This window comes from Gossypium hirsutum, chromosome D10 (assembly GCF_007990345.1).
Source record: "Gossypium hirsutum isolate 1008001.06 chromosome D10, Gossypium_hirsutum_v2.1, whole genome shotgun sequence".
NCBI lineage: Eukaryota > Viridiplantae > Streptophyta > Magnoliopsida > Malvales > Malvaceae > Gossypium > Gossypium hirsutum.
In genome coordinates, this window is record NC_053446.1 from 59,210,369 (window position 1) to 59,233,970 (window position 23,602).

At 32.0% G+C, this 23,602-nt stretch overlaps 1 long non-coding RNA gene across 1 annotated transcript; it reads left to right on the plus strand.

Moving 5' to 3' along the window:
• The first annotated feature begins 3,017 nt into the window (after positions 1-3,017).
• Positions 3,018-3,896, plus strand: LOC107916093 (uncharacterized). Its single transcript, XR_001689375.2, has 2 exons — positions 3,018-3,336; positions 3,576-3,896. It is a non-coding gene; the product is annotated as an uncharacterized lncRNA (long non-coding RNA).
• The last annotated feature ends 19,706 nt before the right edge of the window (positions 3,897-23,602 follow it).

Here is a 23,602-nt window from a genome sequence, read left to right on the forward strand (position 1 = left end):
AAAACAGAGAAAAGGTTTTAGTTCCCATTTGTTCATTGTTATTTATTTTATTTATTTTTTATTTTGATTTGTGTAAAATATATATGTATATACGCATATAGAAAAAAAAGAAGGAAAAAAAGTACCTTTTTTATTTTTTCGGCCACCGCGTACGGTGGCTGGTGCGGCGGCGACGTGGCGGCCCTGTTCGCCGTTTTCTAGGATCTGGCCGGATGCTTGAGAGGGAAAAAGGAAGGTTTTTGAGTTTTTTTTTAAGAATGGCAGCTAATGAGTTTTTGAGAAAAAATTTTTGATTTAAATAAGGGTGCAAAACGACGCCGTTTGGAGCTAGGATTAACAGGCTCCAAAACGACGCCGTTTAGCTCCTAACCTACGACTCGACCCGCCTGCCAAAGGGGATCCGCGTGTTTTTGATGGAAGGGCTAATTGCACGTTTAGCCCTTCCGCTTTTTAATGCTTTTTAAATTAGGTTCTTTTAATTTCTTTAAATTTTACCTAGAAATTTATTGCGTTTTCAATGTAGTCCCTACTGGAACTCTGCGTTTTGCAAGAATGGGGTTATTTCCCTTTTGCCCCTCTTAGTTTTTTCAGCGCGTTTAATGTGGTCCTTCCCCTTTAATTTATTTACGATTTAACCCCGAATTTCGTTTTAAACTTTTAGTTCAGTCCTTTTGTTATTTTTTTATTTTCTTAATAAATTTATTATTATTATTATTTTCATTAATAATTACTACGTAATTTTAAATATATGTGCCATGTTATATTATCATTATTATATAAGTGTTTATACTTGACATATAATTTATTTAATATATAATTTTTTTTATATACGCATATTTATGTATGTATATTTGCATATTCTTTTTCCTCATGGATATATGTATACATACTCATTTTTTCTTATTTTAATGACTTTAAAATACACATATGTACATACATTTTTTATATATTTTATAATTTTCATATAAATTTTTTTATTTTTATGTTCATTTATGTATTTGTTTATATGTTTATTTTTATGCTTTAGTTTATTTATTTATTTATTTGCTATGGAATGTATGATTGATTTATTATTTGTTTTGTTCATTTTTTTATTTTATTTACATAATCATGTTTATTATTTCATCACGCACATGAATATCATATTTTAAAAAAGGAAAATATTTCAAAATAAGGTAATATTTTGCGTTTGGAAATTCGAGGAACGTGCCCTAAGGTACTGGGTTTCGATTTCTCGTTCGACCAAATAGCTAAATATCCTTTTAAAAACTTTTCAAAAATAAGGCAATTTTTTGCGTTTGGAAATTCGAGGAACGTGCCCTAAGGTACTGGGTTTCGATTTCTCGTTCCACCAAATGACTTAATATCCTTTTAAAAAATTTTCAAAATAAGGCAATATTTTGCGTTTGGAAATTCGAGGAACGTGCCCTAAGGTATTGGGTTTCGATTTCTCGTTCGACCAAATGGCTTAATATCCTTTTCAAAAATTTTCAAAATAAGGCAATGTTTTGCGTTTGGAAATTCGAGGAACGTGCTCTAAGGTGCTCGGTTTCGATTTCTCGTCTAACCAAATTGACAAATATCCTTTTGAATTTTAATCTATGCTATTCGAGTTTTTTTTAAAGGATCGTATTTTAAATTTCTTTAAAGTTTTCAATTTTTCAACACTAAGACATTAAATAATCAACTAGGTACCAATTTTGGGCGTATCGAGGGTGCTAATCCTTCCTCGTGCGTAACCGACTCCCGAACCCGTTTTTCTGAATTTCGTGGATCAAACTTGTTGTTTTAATAAAATCAAATCATTTTATTAAAAACAACCACTTTTCGAGGTGATCCGATCACACCTCATAAAAAAGGATCGGTGGCGACTCCCGTTTTCGTTTTCATTTTCAAAACCCAAGTCGACCCCGTTTTCAATCAAAAAATGGTGTCAACAATGATGATTGTAAAATAAAAAGAAATAACCGTGTAGATAAAATTGGAAGGAAGATATTAGGGTAATAAACAAAAAGATAAAATAAAAATAAAATAAATAAAAGAATGTGTTGTTAAATGATGATAGCAGTGCCACTACAATAATAATGAGAATATCAATTGAATGGTACTAATCATAGCATAGTTATTATCATATTAATAATATAAATTAATAAAATAATGATAACAATAATGATGACGGTAAAAATAAAAATAAAAATGTATAAACAAAAATGAAACGTAAATAATATAAATCTAAACGCTAAAATAAATGACATAGTAAATAAAATGGAAAAATTAACCAAATTAGGCATTAAATTGAAATTTAAATGATGTTTAAAGAAAGTATTTCAAAAAGAACATAAATAAATGGGTAAATGAAGAAATAAAAGGCTAAATAAAAAACATAACAAAATTAACAGTATAAATCATAAAGAAAAAGACACAAAATGACTAGATTAAACTAGGATGAAGTATAAAAGGACTTGAAATGTAATTCCCCCCCAAAAAAAATTCACACGTGTCCTTCCCTTAATGGGTTCACAATAATCGAGGGACCAAATTGCAAAAAAATAGAATAAAATGGTGAAATTAAAAGAAATAATAAACAACAATAGGACGAAATTTAAAATAGTGAGAATGCAGAAGGACCAAAGAATAAATTAGACCCTTCCTTGCCGAAAATATGCGGATCCTGCGATTCGGGTCTGTCGGCCTCGAAACGCACTGTTTTGGGTGTCTATTTCCTAAAAATGGCCCAAGGACCAAAATAAAATAAAATAAAAGAAAGTGGTAAAATTAAAAGGTAAAAAAGGACTACATTGTAAATAGCCTAAAAAGCAGAGGGACCAAAGGCGCAAATAGACCCCCCACATAAAAAACAGGTGAATTCTAAGGCGAGTTGGGTTGGTTTTCGGGTCGGCCCCAAAACGATTGTTGTTTTGGGGAATTTCGGAACACCTTGAAACAATATCGCTTTGGTGCCCTATTTAAGTAAAACAGAAACTTCAAAAAAATTCATTTTAAACAGTTAAAAAAAAACACTTTGATTTCTCTCTTTTTTCTCTGAAAGGGGTCTGGGTTTGGCCATTGGAGCCATCGCCACTCCGCCGTGGCCGTTGGTTGCCGACGATGGTGACCACCGTCTCTAGTGGCCGAAAATTGCCCAAAAAAACCATTTTAAACCCTTTTTTGTGTAGAACTCTAATTCGAAGTCAAAAACACTAGACTAAAGCCGAAATCCCCTAAAAAAGAGGAAAGCCTTTTGGTTCCCAACGCCTTCCGTCGTGGCCTTGGCTGAATCCCCAAGGATTCGACGGCCTTCTAGGCCAGAGAGGACCACCGACTATGGCGGCTCAGGTAAAAACGATTCCTGTCTTTTTATTTATTATTTTTTCAGAAATAAAAAAACCCAAAAAAATCACCTTTAAAATTTTCTTTATACTCTGCTTTTTTGATTGCCTTTTTGTTTGTATTTTTTTTCTTTAAAAAAAAGTCCCCCCATACAACCTGTTCTATGACTTCTATAGCCATTTCATACATTTTTTTCTATTTTTTTCTACTGTTCTTGCATATTGTTCTTGTTCTTCTTTTTGCAGGTGTCCCTGGAGTCAATCGATGAAACAAAGGCAGTTGACGGTTGCAGACCTCGGGGCGTGAGCATGCTGACGTGACAAGAAGTGGCATGAGAGAGGGATTAGGGTTTCTTAGTTTTTTGAAAAAAAATTAGGTCGTGGGCCTTAGGGTTTTTGTATTTGAGCTATTTGGGCTTGTAAATTCAGGCTTAATATTTGTTGTATCTGGACTGCCTTTAATTTGGACTTTATTATTTTTGGTTGAAATTTTTTTGTTTTATTTGTTTGTAATCTGGGTCCGGGCTAAATTGAGCCTCTATAGAATTTCTTAGTCTTTCTTGTCAACTCTCTTGAACTCTATAGCCTATGAAATAACATTTGAGGGATGTGTTACAAATAGGTACTTGCACCCTTGTTCATTCCTGCTTATTGAATCTGCAAAATATGCATGGGAATAGGATAAAAGTACATTCATTTGGTTGTGTAAATTCATCTTGTTGCCGAGTTTTAAGAAAATGTCGGTAAACTGGCATGTAATCCAGTTGTGTTTCTTTTCTTCATATTTTTACTGTACTCTAAATTCCTTGGCTGTTTGTAAAGATTTGGAGTATTTATTTCTTTGTACTATAACTTTTGTTTTGGTCCAACTTTTAACAAAGCATATGCCATGCTTTTAGACAGATTCCTCTATCCTTAACTGCAGGATTGAAATAGCAATCAAGTTGAGGGTGGAGGGTATTTGTTTTGATTCGAATGGTGAAAGATTTAAAAGGTAGCATATTTGCTCATCTTTACAACCCCCCCCCCCAAAAAAAAAAAAACTAGCTAGGAAAAAGCAGTGGTTGATGTGGGAAAGTTGAATGTCAGTAAGCATAGATATAGTATGGTAACATGCATATGTTGTTAATGTGATAAAGTTTTTTTGGCCTCAACTTGCTAGTGACAATGTCTTGTAGTAATGAGGGAGACAAAGGGATTTCTCACACTGTTTCCCTGAGTTGGCGTGGAGAAGAGAAGTAATAGTTGATCATGTCAACTTTGGATTTCAATCCCTTCGACGCTTGCACCGTAGTCTAATTGGCATGATTGAAGTGGAAGAATTTAAGGGTTGTGGGTTTGTTTGTTTGGGATTGGATTGGATTGGATTGGATTAAAATCCAAAATTGGGATTGGAATCTAGGAAAGAGCTGTAAATCCTCTGAATGGTGGTTGGAAAAGTGAAAGGAAAGCATAGGGTCTCTGACTTTGGTGTCATGTGATTGTTGGTAGAAAAGAAAAAGTATGCACTCTTTTGTTTGGCCATGGCTTGCCTGACGTCATCTCGAAAAGGATGTACTCATTGTTTTTTAGTATCACTAGCAATACCTATTCTATTGTTATTCATTTTACAAAAAAAAGATATTATATTTGTTAAAAAAAATTCAACCAAATAATAAACCATTCTGTCATATAAACTTAAAAAAAATGTTTTTCTAATTCTTTTATTTTCTTTATTTATTGTTTCTAGTTTTTCCTTCTTCTTTTATGATATTTTGCAATACCAATAATGTTTGAATTTTACCCTTTTGAGGTTGAGACACTAGCAATTAATTTTGTACTTTACTCTTTGCTTGCTGACGGGATTGAAAGAGTTATTTTATTGATAAAAACTAGTGTTTTCAAAATTGGACTAGACCAATTGATCTAGATATCAATCGGGGTACTGGGCTATCAGTCCAGTTCTAAAGAAAGAAAAAAAAAAGAAAAAGAGAAAAAAGAGAAAATTATATAAGAGAAAATAATATTTTTTGTCTTCTTTTGCCATGTGTTAATTTTTTTAACTAGACTTAACAGTTTAATTAACTATTGAACTAAGAGATATCAACTTAGGAAAAAAAGTAGTTTAAGTACCACTTGTGACTAAGAAAATGTTTAGATACCAAAATGAGAAAAAAATACATAATTTAGGTATTAATTTGCAGGTTAAACATTTTCTTAAATAGACTTAACAATTTGATTAATGGAGGTACCAACTTAGGTGGAAAAAGTAATTTAAGTACCACTTGGAAAAAAAAATGTTTAGGTACCAATATAGAAAAAAGAATATAATTTATGTATTAATTTGTGGATTAAACTTTTTTTATTTATTTAAAACTGACAGATAACAACATATCATTGGTTAAAAAATGCAAGTCATTTGTCCATTAGATGTTAAGGTAACATACCAACATATTCGAACTATAGTAGAGGTGTCCATGGGCCGGGCCAAGAAAAAAATTTTGGCCCGCGTCCTAGGCCCAGGCCCGACCCGAAATATGGGCTTGAAATTTTGTCCAGGCCCGGCCCAAAAAAATTCCTAAGCTCGAGCCCGACCCGACCCGGCCCATTTTTTAATAAACACTAAAAATTTATTTTAAAAATAAAAAAATAAAAAGTATTTTAAAAATATTTTAAAATAAAAAATAAAAAATATATTTATTATATTCAGGCTGGGTCCAGGCTAAAAAAGTGGTGCCTGAGGCCCGACCCGTTTTCTAAACGGGCCTCGTTTTTTTGCCCAAACCCATATTTCGGGCCTATATTTTTACCCGAACCCTCCCATATTTCGGGCGGACCGTCGGGCCGGGCCGCTCGGCCCATGAACACCTCTAAACTATAGGTACCAAATTGAAAATTTTTTTCCTTTAAATTTTGACACTCCATTCTCTACCTCAAAAGGAATAATAGGTAGAGTGGTGTCAAATAAAATTTACTTGTAACCCCGATTATAATTAAGGGCGAAACTAGAAAATTTGTTTGGAGGATAATAAGAGTGAAGTTAAAATTATGCAAGGTTGGAATATATATATTTATATTTAAAGATGAAAATAAAAATGTATAATGTCAAATTTAGCTCTCAAAATTTATATCTTTTGTCAATTTGATCTTTATTTTTTGGGGTTAAATTTGTCCTTAACTTTTTTAAAAGAGTCCATTTGACTATTATCCTTTTAAAAAGAGTTGAGTTGTTGTTTTTTAATGGAAATACTTACTAAAACGTTAAAGATTTCAACATATTAGCTCACATGACAATCATAATATATTTTATGCTATTTTTAAATTTTATGAACTTTTTATATTTTTAATGAAATTTATCATTTTTGAATTATTTGTTAATACAATATATAAGATAAATAATGTCATATCAACATGAAGTATATGTGGTTTGTCACGCTGTTTGCCACACTAACATCATTAAAAAATTAATATTTTAGTTAACATATTTAATTAAAAAAGGCGGTTTGACTCTTTATGAAAGGTTAATGAACGAATTTAGCTAAAAGAAAGAATAATAGTTAAATTGACAAAAAATGTAAATATTGAGAACTAAATTTAATATTATGTAAAAAAACTTAAATTATTTATCTAATTTGATGACTCAATCTGATTTTTTTTTAAAAATGATATGAACTTGGCTTTATTTTATGATTTAACAATATTTTAGTTAATTTTAATTTAAAATATCTTTAAATTTCATACGAGCTAGATTAAATTAAGAAAGACAAAATTTCACCATATAAGTATGTTCTAACTCGTTTTGTGGATGACTTTATTAGGAAAACATCATATTTAAATATTAAAAATATTTAAATTACCAATAATATATAAAAAATATTATAATAAATATTTGTTCAATTTACAAATATTATAAATTATGTTTATGATTACACATCTAAGAAAATTTATAGTTATTGAAGTTTCTATTGCCAAAAAATTACAATATAATTGCACCAATTATTATAAAAAAACATAAGATCATATTAATTTAGAAGAAGTAAATAAGTAAAATCTTATTTTTACTAAATATAATACTACTCTTTTTTCTTTTCATTATGAGCATAGAAATGAGAAGTATTACTAATAAAATAATTAATATAAATATATTCGTTTGATTAATTAAAAAATTAAACTAAAAGTAATGAATGATGTAGAGTTATAAGCGTTACCAAATATTTGAGATGAAGTCAAAGTTGTGCCATGAATGGAATTTTATCTCTTGCTCCACCCATCAACATCTTCAGTCTTCTATATTCGTTAGAATTGATGGAAGGAGGTTGAGGGCTCGAAGAAAATCTTCGGTTGGAATCAAGATTTCTCGACTTAGGAGAGTCATTCCTCTAAGGTGGTTGCGTGGGTACGACTACCAGGCCTGCCCTACAGGTATTACACCAAGTCTCATGCAAGCAATTGCCTAGGTTCTCAGGCATGTGGTTGAATATGGCCCAGCGGGACTTGAAGTCATGTTGGTGGTTTGGTTTTTTGTTTTCTTCTTCCATTGCTTTAAATTTTTTTTTCTGCTTGTTCTAGTATTTCGAATAGGACTTCATGATTTTTTTTTGTACTGAATTATTTTTAACTCCGGGACCAAAGAATATTCCAAGTGTTGGTTTTAAGATAATTTTTCATGTGAAACCGATCATGACGGTATAAGCATAACCCTGCTCCCAAAAATAAAAAAAAATTGTCCATGTTTCAAAATTTTATAATTTTATCCCGATTCTAATACAAAATTCCTAACATTATACTTCATTCTTTAGAAATTCCACCATGCTGATATATAAAATCTTCTAAGTACTTAATATTTTGGTAAGAGAGTGAAAGTAAAGTTTGAAAGTCTAGGAGTGAGGAATCTCTTGAGTTATTTCATGGCAAAGTATTGTCCGGACGGAGCATAGCAGGTGCAGATAAGGAAGCTTACATGGGTGAACTTGAGAGCATCATATGCCCATAAATTAATGTGTTGGCTAAGTTTGGGTATCGAAACCTATATATTAACTCCTTTGAGCATATCGATAACTTTGGAACTTGGTTTCTTCTAGAGCCTGCCTGCCCATAATGGGGGGTGGAGGGTAACGGCGTCATGACTCATTGATCACCATTGTTAGCTGTTGGGATTTAGACAAAAAAACGAACCAATAAAAATGAGTAGGAAATAAAAGGAACAAAGCTTATTTAAAGTTGATACGTATGGAGAGCCGTTGTCCAGTAGTGCTCGTTGCCTTTTCATCTTTTCTATTCTTAATGAACTTGGTGTCTTCAATTGAGCTACCAGTGCATTGGGATAACTTTTAACTATTTTTACAGTTACTTAACGAAAATAAATAAATTAAGTCATTGAAGGGGTATACTGAATAAATTATTTTAAGACGCCAGCTCCTATATATAGTAACCTTCCCGTCCCTATATCTGTTTTATAATCTATAAAAACATGTATCATGGGTATACTGGTTTCATAGCAAAATAGAAAGACATTGGCCAAGATGGATATGGTCAATGCCAATAGAGAGCATGTCATGATGTTGGAACATTTTCAAATATTTATAGTATTCCAATAACTATAAATGAATGGGTGTAATTAATTAAAAGATAAATCTTTTGGTCATTAGTCAAAAGTTATATCATTTGATTTTAAAAAAAAAGAATTATAATTATTCAAAAAATATTATTTGAATAGTTACAAAATTAAATGAATAATTATTATTTCTTTATTCATAAAGACACCTATTGAAAGATGTCTCTATGAAGAGACATGAAAATTCCTATGAAGAGGAATGAGATTTCATTTGGAAATATATCAACAAATTCTAATATTCTTTCCTTCCTTCATTTTCTAATATTATTAGATTATTATATAAAGTATTACTGCAGAAATCTTTTGTAGAAATTGAGTTTTTTGTTATACATTGCTCAGTGCATAGTGGACTATTCTCGTCAGTGCAAAACGTAAATAGTCATTAGCTTCATTGTATCCTCGAGGTTAATTTGCTTGGAACTCATTTGCACACCAAAGGTAGGTAGGGGCGAATATAACCTTAAAGATAGTGGCTTGATACATGCCTTGGAGCCTGTCTTATTTCTTCTTTTTCTGTTTGAGTTTCGATCATGTGTTCGAGATTTTTCTTACTGGAGTTTTGTACTAACAATTTTAAGGTTATATTTCATGATGACTACCACAACACATGAAAGTGGAACACTAAGGGAGTTGGCTTCCAACTTTGTTAAACTTGATCGATTTGATGGTGGCAATTTTCGACGATGGTAGAAAAAGATGCACTTCTTATTATCAACTTTGAAGATTGCTTATGTTTTGGATACTCCAAGACCTGAAGAGAATGAAAACGAATCTGTTGTTGCAACCTGAGAAAGAAAAAAATGGGACAATGCTGACTACATGTGCATGGGCCATATATTGAATGGTTTATCTGATGGTTTGTTCGACACCTACCAAAACGAGGTTATCGCTAAAGAATTATGGGACAAATTGGAGGCAAGATAAATGACCGAAGATGTTACAAGTAAGAAATTTCTTGTCAGTCGTTTCAATAATTATCAAATGGTTGATGGTTGTTCTGTTATGGAACAATTTCGTGATATTTAAAAGATGTTGAATCAATTTAAGCAATATGATATGAAAATGGATGAAATGATTGTGGTATCCTCCATAATAGACAAACTTCCTCCATCTTGGAAAGACTTTAAAAGAAGTCTAAAACATAAGAAAGAGAAAATATCTCTTGAGGCTTTGGCAAATCATCTTCGTATTGAAGAAGAGTATCGAAAAAAGATCAGAACCTAAATTCTGAAAATGCCAAAGTACATGTTACGGAGGAAGTATAGACTACTAAACCATTCAAGAGAAAATTCAAATAGACTAATAAAGCACCTAAGTTCAAAAAGAAACAAAAGGGCTCATGCTATCATTATGGAAAGCCGGGACATTTCAAGAATGAATGTCGATTTTTAAAGAAGAAATCATCTTCTAAGGTTGATAATAATGAAAAGTTTGTTGCAATGATATCTGAAATTAATATGGCACAAGATGATAATACACGATGGATTGATACCGGAGCAACCAAACATTTGTGCAAAGACAAAAGCATGCTCACAAAGTTCACACAATGTGAAAATGACAATGTCTTGTACATGGAAAATTCTTCCACCGCAGTAATCAAAGGCAAAGGGTCTGTTGAACTACAATTCACTTCTAGAAAGGTTTTAACCTTAAATGATGTATATTATGTACCAAAAGTTAGAAAGAATTTAGTGTCTGGAAGTCTGTTGAATAAGTTTGGTTTCAAACTTGTTTTTGAGACAGATAAATTTATTTTGTCTAAGGGAGGAATTTTTGTGGGGAAAGGATATATATATGAGAGCATGTTCAAACTCAATATTATTAATAAGAATAAAAATACTATTTCTGCTTATATGGTTGAATCTTTTTGTTTGTGGCATTATAGATTAGGTCATTTGAATTATAGAAAATTGAATGACATGTATAAATTAGATTTAATTCCTGTTTTTAATAATAATATTGAAAAATGCAATACATGTATGTTGACTAAAATTACAAGAAACCCTTTCCCTAAGGTTAAAAAGAAAACAAAATTGCTTGATTTGATACATAGTGATTTATGTGACATGCATATTACTCCTACATTAGGTGGAAAGAAATATTTTGTTACTTTTAATGATGATTGTTCTAGATATTTTTATGTATATTTATTGTATTCAAAAGATGAAGCGCTTGATAAATTTAAAGTTTATAAATCTGAAGTTGAACTTCAGTGTGAATCATTTATCAAGTGCTTAAGATTGGATAGAGGTAGAGAATACTATAATCCAAGTTATTTTGAATTCACTGGAATTGTTCATCAAGTTTCAGCCCCTTACACACCACAACAAAATGGTGTAGCTGAAAGAAAAAATAGAGTCTTGACTGAAATGGTAAATTCAATGTTATCATATTTAGGTCTTGGACAAGGTTTTTAGGGAGAAGCTGTTCTAACAGCTTGTCATTTATTGAATAGAGTTCCTAATAAGGAAACTAAAATAACCCCTTATGAACAATGGAAGAAAAGGAAACCAAACCTTAATTATTTGAAGGTTTGGGGTTGTAGAGCTATTGTAAAAGTTCCAACACCTAACCGCAAAAAGTTAGGTGAAAGAGGAATCGAATGCATATTTATAGGTTATGCAGATAATAGCAAGGCATATAGGTTCATGGTAATTGAACCAAATGATTCAATTTCAATTAATACTGTTATTGAATCAAGAGATGCTATTTTTGATGAAATAGATTTAATTCTATATCAAGACAATTACAACCACAACAGTTGATTCATTCTTCAAATGAGAATAAGATTTCATTGAAACAAATTGATAATAATGATGAATCTTGTCAAGAATTAAGAAGAAGTAAGAGGATTAAAAAGGTCAAAGATTTTGGACCAGATTTCATTATGTTTCTTGTAGAAGGAAAAGGTGAAAGTATATGCAATAAGATACCTTATTATTATAATATTGAATCTGATCCTATTACATTTGAAGAGGCAGTGAAATCTCAAGACTCTGCTTTTTGGAAAGAAGCAATAAATGATGAGATGGATTCAATAATGGGAAATCAAACTTAGATCTTAGTTGATCTTGCACCAGGTTCCAAACTAATAGGTTGTAAATGGATCTTCAAAAAGAAAATGAAGGTTGATGGAACCATTGATAAATTTAAAGAAAGGTTGGTAACAAAAGGTTTTACACAAAGACAAGGTATTGATTACTTTGATACCTATGCTCCAGTAGCAAGAATTGCTACAATTAGACTCTTAATATCACTTACCTCTCTATATAATTTGGTTGTTCACCAAATAGATGTTAAAACTGCATTTTTAAATGGTGAATTGGAAGAAGAAGTGTACATGGAGTAACCGGAAGGATTTGTTGTTCCTGGACAAGAGCATAAGGTATGTAAGCTTGTTAAATCTTTATATGGGCTTAAACAAGCACCAAAAGAATGGCACCAAAAGTTTTACAAGGTTGTTTTAGCTAATGGCTATAAAATAAATAAACCCGATAAGTGCATATATAGCAAAGTTGAAAATGGAAAATGTGTCATAATTTGCTTATATGTAGATGACATGCTCATTTTTTGCACGGATTTGGAACAAATAGAAAACACAAAGAAATTATTGTCAAACAACTTTGCTATGAAGGATATGGGTGTAGCAGATGTTATTCTTGGGATTAAAATAACCCGAGATGAAAGCACTATAGCTTTATCACAATCACACTACATTGAAAATGTGCTTAAAAAGTTTGATCTTTTCAACTGTATACCAACGTCTACACCCATGGATCCTCAATTAAAATTAGTATCTAAGGCTGGTAGGAAAATTGATCAATTGAAATATGCAAGTCTAATTGGTTGTCTTATGTATATAATGACTTGTACAAGACCAGATATTGCATATGCTATTGGAAAATTGAGTAGGTACACAAGTAATCCAAGTAGTTTGCATTGGCAAGCTTTAAATAGAGTACTTAAGTATTTAAAGAAAACTATTAACTATGAATTGTGTTATAATGGATATCCTCCAGTTTTAGAAGGGTATTCGGATGCTAGTTGGATTACAAGTTTGGAAGATCATGCATCTACTAGTGGATGGATCTTCATTCTTGGTGGAGGAGTCAGTTTTTGGGGTTCCAAGAAACTAACATGTATTACTGATTCCACCATGGCAGCATAATTTATTGCATTAGCCGCTGCATCTAAAGAAGCAGAATGGTTAAGAAATTTGCTTTATGATGTACCTTTATGGCCTAAGCCAATTTCACCTATTTTTATCCGTTGTGATAGTGAGGCTACTCTAGCAAAAAGCATATAGCCAAGTATATAATGGAAAGTCTAGACACATTGGATTAAGACATAGTTATGTTTGACAATTAATCTCTGATGGAGTGATCACTATTAATTATGTGAGGTCAAGTGAAAATTTGGCAGATCTTTTGACAAAAAGTCTTTCTAGAGATGTAGTAAAAAGGACCTCAAAAGGGATGGGACTCAAGCCTATTAATTAGAGTCACCCATGATGGAAACTCGACTCAACACTTGGTATAACGTCAAGTCTTGAGTTCAATGAGACAAAGTACATCATTAGTATGTGACTGTTAGCACTATAAATAAATTCATCCTATAATTAAAGTGCTAGGTACCCGTAATGATAAGGGAGGATGAGTAATGTACTCTTAATGGACCCATAACATAAGTATGTTAGAGTGTTATAATTACGGGAACACTTTTGATGGGATCTACCTATGTGAGTGGAAGTGTGGCTGCTTTTAGGAGCTTAAGGGCTTGGCTCTGACAGCACTCATGAAAAGAGGACATAGACACATGGCCATAATAGTGTCCCTAGATACTATGCATTGACCGATGTTGAATCATTGTGTGAGATGTGTTCAGTTAATCAAATGGAATAGTTGGTTCAAAGCTTAGTCTACCACGCAATTTCGATTAACTTTAACATGTTTTCACTAAGTGAAGGTTCAATTGTAAGACACCTTTATTTATGCAAATTGATTTCCAAGAATATCAAAATCTAAATATTTTGAAAATGAGGGGAAATTGTTGGAACATTTTCAAATATTTATAGTATCCCAATAACTATAAATGAATGGGTGTAATTAATCAAAAGATAAATCTTTTGGCCATTGGTCAAAAGTTATATAATTTAATTTAAAAAAAAAGAATTATAATTATTCAAAAAATATTATTTGAATAGTTACAAAATTAAATGAATAATTATTATTTCTTTATTCATAAAGACACCTATTGAAAGATGTCTCTATGAAGAGACATGAAAATTCATATAAATAGGAATGAGATTTCATTTGGAAATATATCAACAAATTCTAATATTCTTTCTTTCCTTCCTTCATTTTCTAATATTATTAGATTATTCTATAAAGTATTACTGCAGAAATCCTTTGTAGAAATTGAGTTTTTTGTTATACATTGCTTAGTGCATAGTGGACTATTCTCGTCAGTGCAAAACGCAAATAGTCATTGGCTTCATTGTATCATCGAGATTAATTTGCTTGGAACTCATTTGCACACCTAAGGTAGGTGGGGGCAAATCTAACCTTAAAGATAGTGGCTTGATTCACGCCTTGGAGCTTGTCCTATTTCTTCTTTTTCTGTTCAAGTTTCGATCGTGTGTTCTAGATTTTCCTTACCAGAGTTTTGTACTAACAAATGAGCTACTTCAATCTCAAGCTTACATTTGGAATCCATTTTTTTTCAACTTCTAAATCACGACAAGCCCATGACTATTACTGAACTAGGTGCTGCACTATCGATGCTCAACCATGCCAAAGCTTGCAGCTTATGCATGTTTAGTTCACTTTGGCTTCTTTGCACAATAGAAGCTAGGCAATGATGCCAAAGTTGGCCATTTCCTTATCAATGCTTCTCGTCTCCTACTCAAAAATGATCCCTTGAGCGCAACATCTTTTTTGAAACTTGTGTTGGATCCTATTTTAACAAAGCCTTGGCATTTTTTAGTGACTTGGTTCCAAAATGATGATTGTACCCATTTGATACCTCACATGGGAAGACATTTTGGGACTAGTTTAGCCATAATTCACAATAAGCAATTCATTTTTAATGAAGGCATGGTTAGCAATGCTTGATTGACTACTAGTGTTTGAATTAACGAGTACAAGGGAACATTTGAGGGATTGGTTGTAATGCCTCAAAATTTTGAGTGTTGTTTGCTAAATTTTGACATAATTAAGTCTTTGTATTTGAGGAAAAGTGTTTTGTTTGTATGTTAGAGGTTAAGGGTTCAAATCTCACTTTTGGAAATTTTGTTATTTTGTTTGACTTGACCCATAGCATTGAACGCTTGACTTAAGTCTATTTCAGCATTAATTTATGTCAAAAATTAACTTGTTGGTTTGATGGTTAAGTTTCAGTATACCTTTTTGGTCTTGTGTTTGAATCTTTGCGCATGCGTTAAGGAAATATTTTTATGCTACTTGGTAAAAGGCTATTAGTTTTGTTGTTTTAAAAACCATTTCTTTAACGTTTTCTTTCCCTTTTCTTCTTATTTTTCTTTTCTTCTTTCTTTCTTCTTCACCTTTCTTTTCTTTTTCTCTTTGTTTATTTTCGTAAACTATTACTGAGTTTAATTGGGAATTTTGCGTTGTTCATTGCGTCATTTGAAAGGTGGTTGCGTAAGTTCTGTCGTTATTCTCTTTTGTTTTTGCAAAATTTCATTGTTGTTCTTCGAAGTTTAAAATTATTATTGTTTGTCTGAATTTCCGTTAATTGTGCAGTCGGGGTTTTGTTAGGTGAAGGTCTTGCGAGAAATGTTCCTCCACCAGTCTGAGTTCGAGTAATTGCTATGGATTCATCGGTAAATGTTAGTTTGCTTTGGGGGTTTGCATCGAAGTTTTCGACATGTTGGGTTGATTTTTGTTCTTTGGCGAATTGTTTGTTTAAGTCATTTATTGAACTTCTGGTTACTGTTTTTAGGCTTGGGAATCACTCCTGTTACTTTTGCGTTAAATTCGTATCAGGTGTGTAATGAAAACCTAATTTTTCACGAATTGCGAATGCCTAAAAAAATGGCTCTCATTGCCACACGAACATGTGAGCCATATGGCCGTATAACTCACTGTTATGGATTTAAGGTCACATGAAGTAGGGACACGAGCGTGTTTTTAGGCCGTGTAACTCACTGTTTTGGATTTAGGGTCACACGGGCTAGGGACACAGACGTCTGTCCAGGTTGTGTAACTTATTGTTTTGGATTTAGGGTCACACAGGCCAGGAACACGGGCGTGTGTCCAGGCCGTGTGATGGGTTGCGAGTCATATGGGAGTGTGCTTAGCCGTGTGCCATACCGTGTAAATCACTTTTTCGAGCCACACAGCCAGGTGCTGGGCAGTGTGGCCCACACAAACCAGCCACCTAGGCCATATGAACCCACACGGGCTTGTGGACCAAAAATTTAACATTTTTTCCCCAAGGCTATAATTGTCGTTCGAATTGAACGTAGGCCTACCGTAGGGTCCATATGATCTGAATTAGACATTGAAACTATTATCTGACAACCTGTTATTGAATAATCTTTTATTCTGATATATATACATATAAATAATTGTTATGAGATCTGATAAGTAAGTATAATAGCATTACATGAGCACGATCTGAAATTGTATTACTGTGTACCTATTTATGGTATCTGTTAAATCTGTATCTGCATCGGGATTGGGACTATACTTAGGTCTCATTCAGCCTCTAAGGTTAATAAAAGACTCGAATAACACAATTTATTGGATTTAAGTAAATATAAGAAAACTTAACTAAATTCCAACTAAAGTGCTCGTATTCATGCTCTTCAAATGAGAAAACTAGTTTAATTTGCTACACCGAATTACGACAAATCAAGCACCAAGAGCATTGGTATGCTTTGTGACTTGGCTTGTCGCATACATAACAACTCACAGGATTGTTGGACTTTTGATTCTATCTCAATTTCTTGAAGTTAGCAAGCTTCTTTGATTGAGGCTTGACTTTCTTCTTTAGATTCCCAACATTCTTAAACCTGTTAAGTTTAGGACCTAAAGAAGATTCCACAAGATTAACCTTACAATATAACTCACTGATAGTGACAAAATCCTTATATTTAAGACAATTGTTGTAATACCCTTATCCTGTTTTCGTTGCCGGAATAGGATACAAGATATTAGCAGTTAAGTTGGAAAAGTTAATAACAATTTATATTCAATAATCAAATCAATTCCATAATCACAAGTAATATTCAATATGAAAGAGACCATTCAATTTGGGCCTTAAATCGAGCTTTCGAAGCTCTAAAAAATAAGTTACAGACATTTAGGGACCAATTAGAACAAATCAGAACATTTAGGAAGAAATTGAAAATTTTCAAGTCAAGGGTCATACAACCATGTGTCCAGGTTGTGTGACAGAGCCTAGGTCCTCATAGGATTAGGTCCTCATGGTTTTCATAAAAAAATGGAATAAATGGAAGAATCAGTTATAAGGAATGGAGTGAAATAGAGATTTTAACAAGCCTGATTTATATTGATGAATAGTGTGAATCCACAGAAGTTGATCTCCTTTACAATCAAATCTCTTGAAGAAAACAAATAACTAAAACTACAAAAACTAAAAAAGAAAGAAAACAATTCTTAAACCTAAAGAGAAAATCTAAGCTAAATGAATGATGTCTATAATGTGTGCCAGAGAGGTCTACTTATAGACTTCAGGTAGTCGTTGTCCTTAGCCCTAGGGTTTTTGACGTTCCTGAGCTTAAAGTTTGATTGTGCAAACTAAAGCGCCCTTGTTTCGTGTTTTATTCTCATCATAAAGTCGATGTCACGACACACCAAGACCTGTGTCGCGACGTAGCAACCAGCATGTTCCTCTATAGTCATCTTCAAGGGTATGTTGTGACACCCTCAGCTTGTGTCACAACATTGAAGGCAGTTTCTCACTTTCTCTATTCTGCTCTCTATGTTGCGACATCAGATTCCTCATATTGCGACATAGCATCCAATATTGACCCGAAATGCCCTCTAATAGTCTCCTGCACACTCACAAAGTACGTTAGCTATCCCTTAGGCCTCATTTGGCCCTTAAGGTTAATAAAAGACTTAATGTGCACAATTTTATTGAATGTAAACAAAACTAAAGAAACTAAATTAAAACATAATGAAAATTATTGTATTCAAGCTCCTTAAATGTGAAAACTAGTTTAATCTACTACACCGAATTATGACACATCAATATTGATTGTGTATCTTGTGTGTTTATCATGTGTAAAGTGTCAGGATCATTGGAACCTTCTTCGAGCAAGGTGAAAGGCAAGGAAAAACTAGTTTAAGCTTTCGACTTTTTGGTGAAAGTGTAATCAATGAGTGTTTGGAATCGCTACTAGTAGACATGATTCATAGTGTTAATTGGGAGCTTAGGAATAGCCTAAACCCCTATATTAAGTTTCGAAATTTACTTCCTCTATTTGATGTTGATTAGAATAAGGTGTTTTAATCTTACTCCATTACTTCTATTTGACTTTGAGTAGGATAAGGTTTTTAAACATATAAATAGACGTAATCGTCTCTCCTCTTGTATCATTCAAATTCAACATAGTGAATTTTCTTCTCCTCTGCCTATGGTTTTTTCCCGGAAGGGTTTCCATGTAAAATTCTGTGTGTTCTTATCTTTCTTTCTTTACTATTCATTGTCATTATCAACGTTTTATTTTCACAGTAAGCAACTTCTTAGTTGGACTTTAATTAAACTTGACAAAAATTAATTTATTTTATAAAATAAAGAGAAGTCCAGTATCAATTTTTTTTAAAAATATTTTAAGAATAAGTTTTCTAAGAATCTGATGATTTTTCTTACTGGGCCAATATGGCCTTCAGAATCCAACCATAACTTTTAGGTTGATTTAGGAGGTTACATGATGCCTCTCCTAAAGAGGTCCAAGTAGCTTTAGAGAAGGATAGAGCAAGAGAATATCCTTTTTGAAATTATTTTTAGTTTTGTTTTACAAGAAAAAAAATATAACAATAAGTATTTATTTTTATAAATATTAATTCAAGTAAAGTCAGCTTGAATTTATAAAACTTTTATATAAAGCCAAACTCAAATGGCACGGATATATAGTACTCTATTTTGGTTTCACCACCTCAATGTTTGAGTGGATTCTTCACATCGCATATATTTTGACTCAGGTTTCCAATTGGTTGAAAGCTATGACTCCTTAAATTGGCGTCCTAAATCGACTTCTTTCAACTTTAATTTTATTAATTTCAGCTTTTGCTCAATTTCCTCCTTGTTTTGCTCTTCCCCAATTGTTATATCCCCCTTGGACTTGATCAAAGCTTTTCTCCCTGATTTTTACCCTCAATTGATTAATCAATTTTGTCATGGCTCAAGGATAAAGGTGATGTCTTAGTAACTTTGAGATTTAATGTAATGGTTTATTTTAAAAAATATTAATAAATTAAATTGCACTTTTGAATTAGGAGGCCTCCGAGGTTGACTTTTGATTCGAAGCTTTATCTTTTTGAATTATTAACCCTTAATGTAAAGGGTCATTGTTGCTTTGGCTTTTCAAGTATCAACTAAGACCTTTTTAAGGTTGAATTATTATTATTATTATTATTATTATTATTATTATTAAGGTTGGTTTTTCAAATGAGCCTTCTTCTTTCAAATAACGTCTGCTAAGTTTTTGAGGGCCCCAAAATACAAAAGCCAAGATCTTGGAATAAGGAGATTCCCGTCTATCACAATAATTAATGTTTTTATACCAACATAGAACAGCTAATCCATTTTGTTTATTGTTTATTGTTGATTTATGTTTTTTTCTTTTTGAAGTATGTATGTTAAATCAATTTCAACTGCACAACATTGTCTTTTAGGAATTTATTTGGGTTGTTTTAGATATTTAGTTAGATATAGAGTAGGGGCAAAGTTAGATAATTTTTTTAGTGGGTCGAAATAACATTTTAATTTTCTATAGTCTATATATTATAAATTTTAAAAGATTAAATTAAAATTTCATAATTTTAGGGTAGGCCAAAGTGTAATTTTACTTTTACTAATTTAAAATTTTAAAATTTTCTAATGGGCCAAAACAACAATTTTCCATTTTAAGTGGGTTGGGTTGTTGCCACCCCGGATTCACCTATAATATAGAGTAAATGGTTGCCCTTGTGGATAGAAGAGAAAAGTTGGTTTAAAAGCATGGGTATTTTCTTTGAGTTAATTGTACTAGAAGTCTTCAAATTATCAATTACATTTTAAAATAATCTTTAAATTTTAAAATATTTTAATTGAGTCATCATTTTTTTTGTCAGTTCTGTAATTAATATAGATGTTAAATGTCATCAATTTGAATATACTGTGGAGCATATTTAAAATACACACTTTGGCCGATTAAGCTCCAATTCGATTGACATCAGAATTGTTGTCGATCTAGGAGAACATGAGTTTGAGTGCGCTGAAGCGCATTATCCTCCTATTTAAGGGTTGAGGAGGGGCTATGGGTAGTTTTAGACTTTGTATAAAAAAAATTCACACTTTGGGGTTAATTGAACTAAATATTTCTAAATTATCGGTCATATTTTAAATTAGCCCCTAAGCTTTAAGATATTCTAATTGAGTCATCAAGTTGTTTTATTAGCTTAACCATCAATTTAGACGTTAAATGTCAGTTTGAATCTAACATAGAACATATTCAAAATAAGCTAATCAAACTATCTAAGTTATCCATCCAATAGTTACACAAATATTTGCAATTTGCTCTGCATATTTTAAATATACTCCACATCTTATTTGGGATGACATTTAACACCCAAGTTAATGACTAGATTGACAAAAGAACTTTATTGATATGATATTGACATTTTGAAGACTCAATTAAAACATTTTAAAGTTTAGAGACCAATAAAATCCAAGCCTATATATGATTATGTAGTTTTGTGTTTGTTCAAACTATTATTATATTTTATATGCTAACAATTCAATTTATGTAGATTTTGGCATGTTTCCTTTTATGTGTCTTATTCATGTTAGTTTCATATTTTGTATAACTCGTTGTAATATAATTCAAAACATAATTTATTTATATAAATTTTTGTTATACATAAATAAATATATTGATCACAATGTGACTGTTTTCATATGCAATTTTTAGGATTAAGTAAAAAGAGGGTGGGGTTCCTTTCTCTCTTCCACTCTTCAATCTATCTAGCCACCGTACACATCTTTGGGCCCTTTCTTCCACAATGGGAGCTCTCCATTGCTTTTCGTCTTGTTGAAATCACTAATGGCTTTTCATCTTACATGGATGAATCGTTCCAATTATTTCCATCACCTTCTTCATCTTGTTGAAATCTTGCATCAATAATTAGTACGATGAGCCAACATCGTACCAAAATCAGTTGAGGTGACTTCTTCCAACAAAAGCACAAAAATCACTTGTGACTGTACAACCCAATTTTAGCCCGGGCCAACACCAAATGAACCCAAACCAAATCAAAAACAAAAACAACCCAAAAGGCCCACATGAAAACCCTAAGCCCGCAACCTAAAGTTTTCAGAAAAGAAAACCTAAACCCTAATGCCCACTTTGTGCCGCTACCCCCATGTGCGGTGTCAGCACACCCACCGCCCGAGGACTGGCCACCTTGCACCAAAATGGCAAGCTTCATCTCTGACCCCCAGCCCTGCAAAACACAACAGAAGCAAAACAGTAGAAAATAACAATGTAATAATCTATAAGAGCCAAATGAAATGTAATGAAAATAGGGGGAGTTCGATTGAAAATATAAAAAATATTGTTGAATCAATAAAAAATCGAAAATCTTTGAAGAAAGGTGTTCTTATTTCCTCTTTTTCATTTAGTTTCTGGATTTTTTTTTTGTTTTTTAAGCATATATATATAAGGTTATATATATATAAACGAGGAGAATCCTTACCTGCGCTGTCGCCAGACCTAAATCGAAAAAAGGGGGGTTGAGGTCTCTCCTCTTCGATTTTAGGGATCGAAAACCCATATATTCGGGTTCATATTGAAACACGGGCAAAGGGGGGTTTCCTCACACCGCGTCGGCCTTTGGCCGCGGTGGCCATGCGGCGAACCGCGGTTGAGGTTGCTAGTGGGATTCGGAGGGCCCAAAAAATGGGTCTTTGTTTTTTTATTTTTTGAATCTGTTAAAATAAAGCTAGGTTTTTTAGGGTAACGACGCCTTTTGAGATAAGGCCTTCAGGTGTCAAAATGACACCGTTTAATGGCCTATACCCGCTCGGTGACCCGACCCGTTACAGGATCCGCGCGTTTTGGACTTTTGGGACAATTGCGCGTAAGGTCCCTTTACTTACACGCCGTAGTGCAATGGGGTCCATTTTGTTTTTAAAATTTGGCTATGTAATTTTCTACGCTTTTCATTTTAGCCCGCGCCAAAATGTTGCGCATAACGATGGGAATATTTGCTCAATCAACCCTCCGTTCTTTGGGCGCATTATATTTTGGTCCCTAGGGACCCCTTCTTTGTTTATTTGCGTTTTAAACCCCCAATTGTTATTCCAAAATTTGATTAAACCTGTTTGTTTTATTATTTTAGTTATTTTATTAATAATATTAGCAAATTAGACATTATTATGATTATTATCATCGTTTGTTACTGTTAATATATTATTATTTGTGTTTACTTATTTAAATTTCAAGTGTATGTTTCTTATTATAATTATTATTATATAATTACTCATATTTTTATATTTTAAAATTCATTTATATATATAAATCTGTATACATATTCATATTTTTATTTTCTAATTTATATGCATATTTATATCTTTTTGTCTTTATGTAATATATAGACACACATGCGTATTTTTATTTATATATACGTACTTATGTTTTCATACTTTATAATTCTTATACATGTACATATATATACGTATACACATACATATTTTCATTATATATATTCCTACATAGTTTTTGTATTTTAATTTTTTTTAAATCCATACATACATTTTTATATTTTTTTATAATTTTATTCATTTGTTTATTATCATTATTGTTTTACATGATGTTTATTTATTTATTTATTTATTTATTTATATGTCCATTATTATTATTTTTAAATGTTTTAGTTTTTATTTGTTTATTTACTCGGTATTGTATATATTAATTGATTCATTTTTATATATATTTATCTTTGTTGTTTTTATTCGTATTATTTTACTTACATTTTCATTATTGTTATTCCGTCACATATTTTTTATATCCAAATTCAAAAAAGGAAATTTATCTAAATAACGCAATATTCAGTATTTGGGATCTTCAAGAGGATTGAGCCCTAACGTATTGGGTTCCAGTTTTCTTCATTGAATCTAAATAATAGAGAATACTTTTTAACCAAACACATAATTAAAAAGCTCATTATCGGGAATTCGATACGTTGTGTCCTAACGCATTGGATATGACATGTTGTTTTCTCGAGGTGAGGATTTTTCTAAAAAAATAATAAAGGCAATATTCAATGTTTGGAATTTTGAGAAATTGTGCCCCAATGTATTAGGCTACGATTTTTTCATCTGGCTTAAACAATTGAATATCCTTTTAAATTTTATTGCATACGTTTTTAGGACAAGCTCATTTTTGAGGAGGTGAAATATCATGCTCTAACTCATTGGGCGTGACATT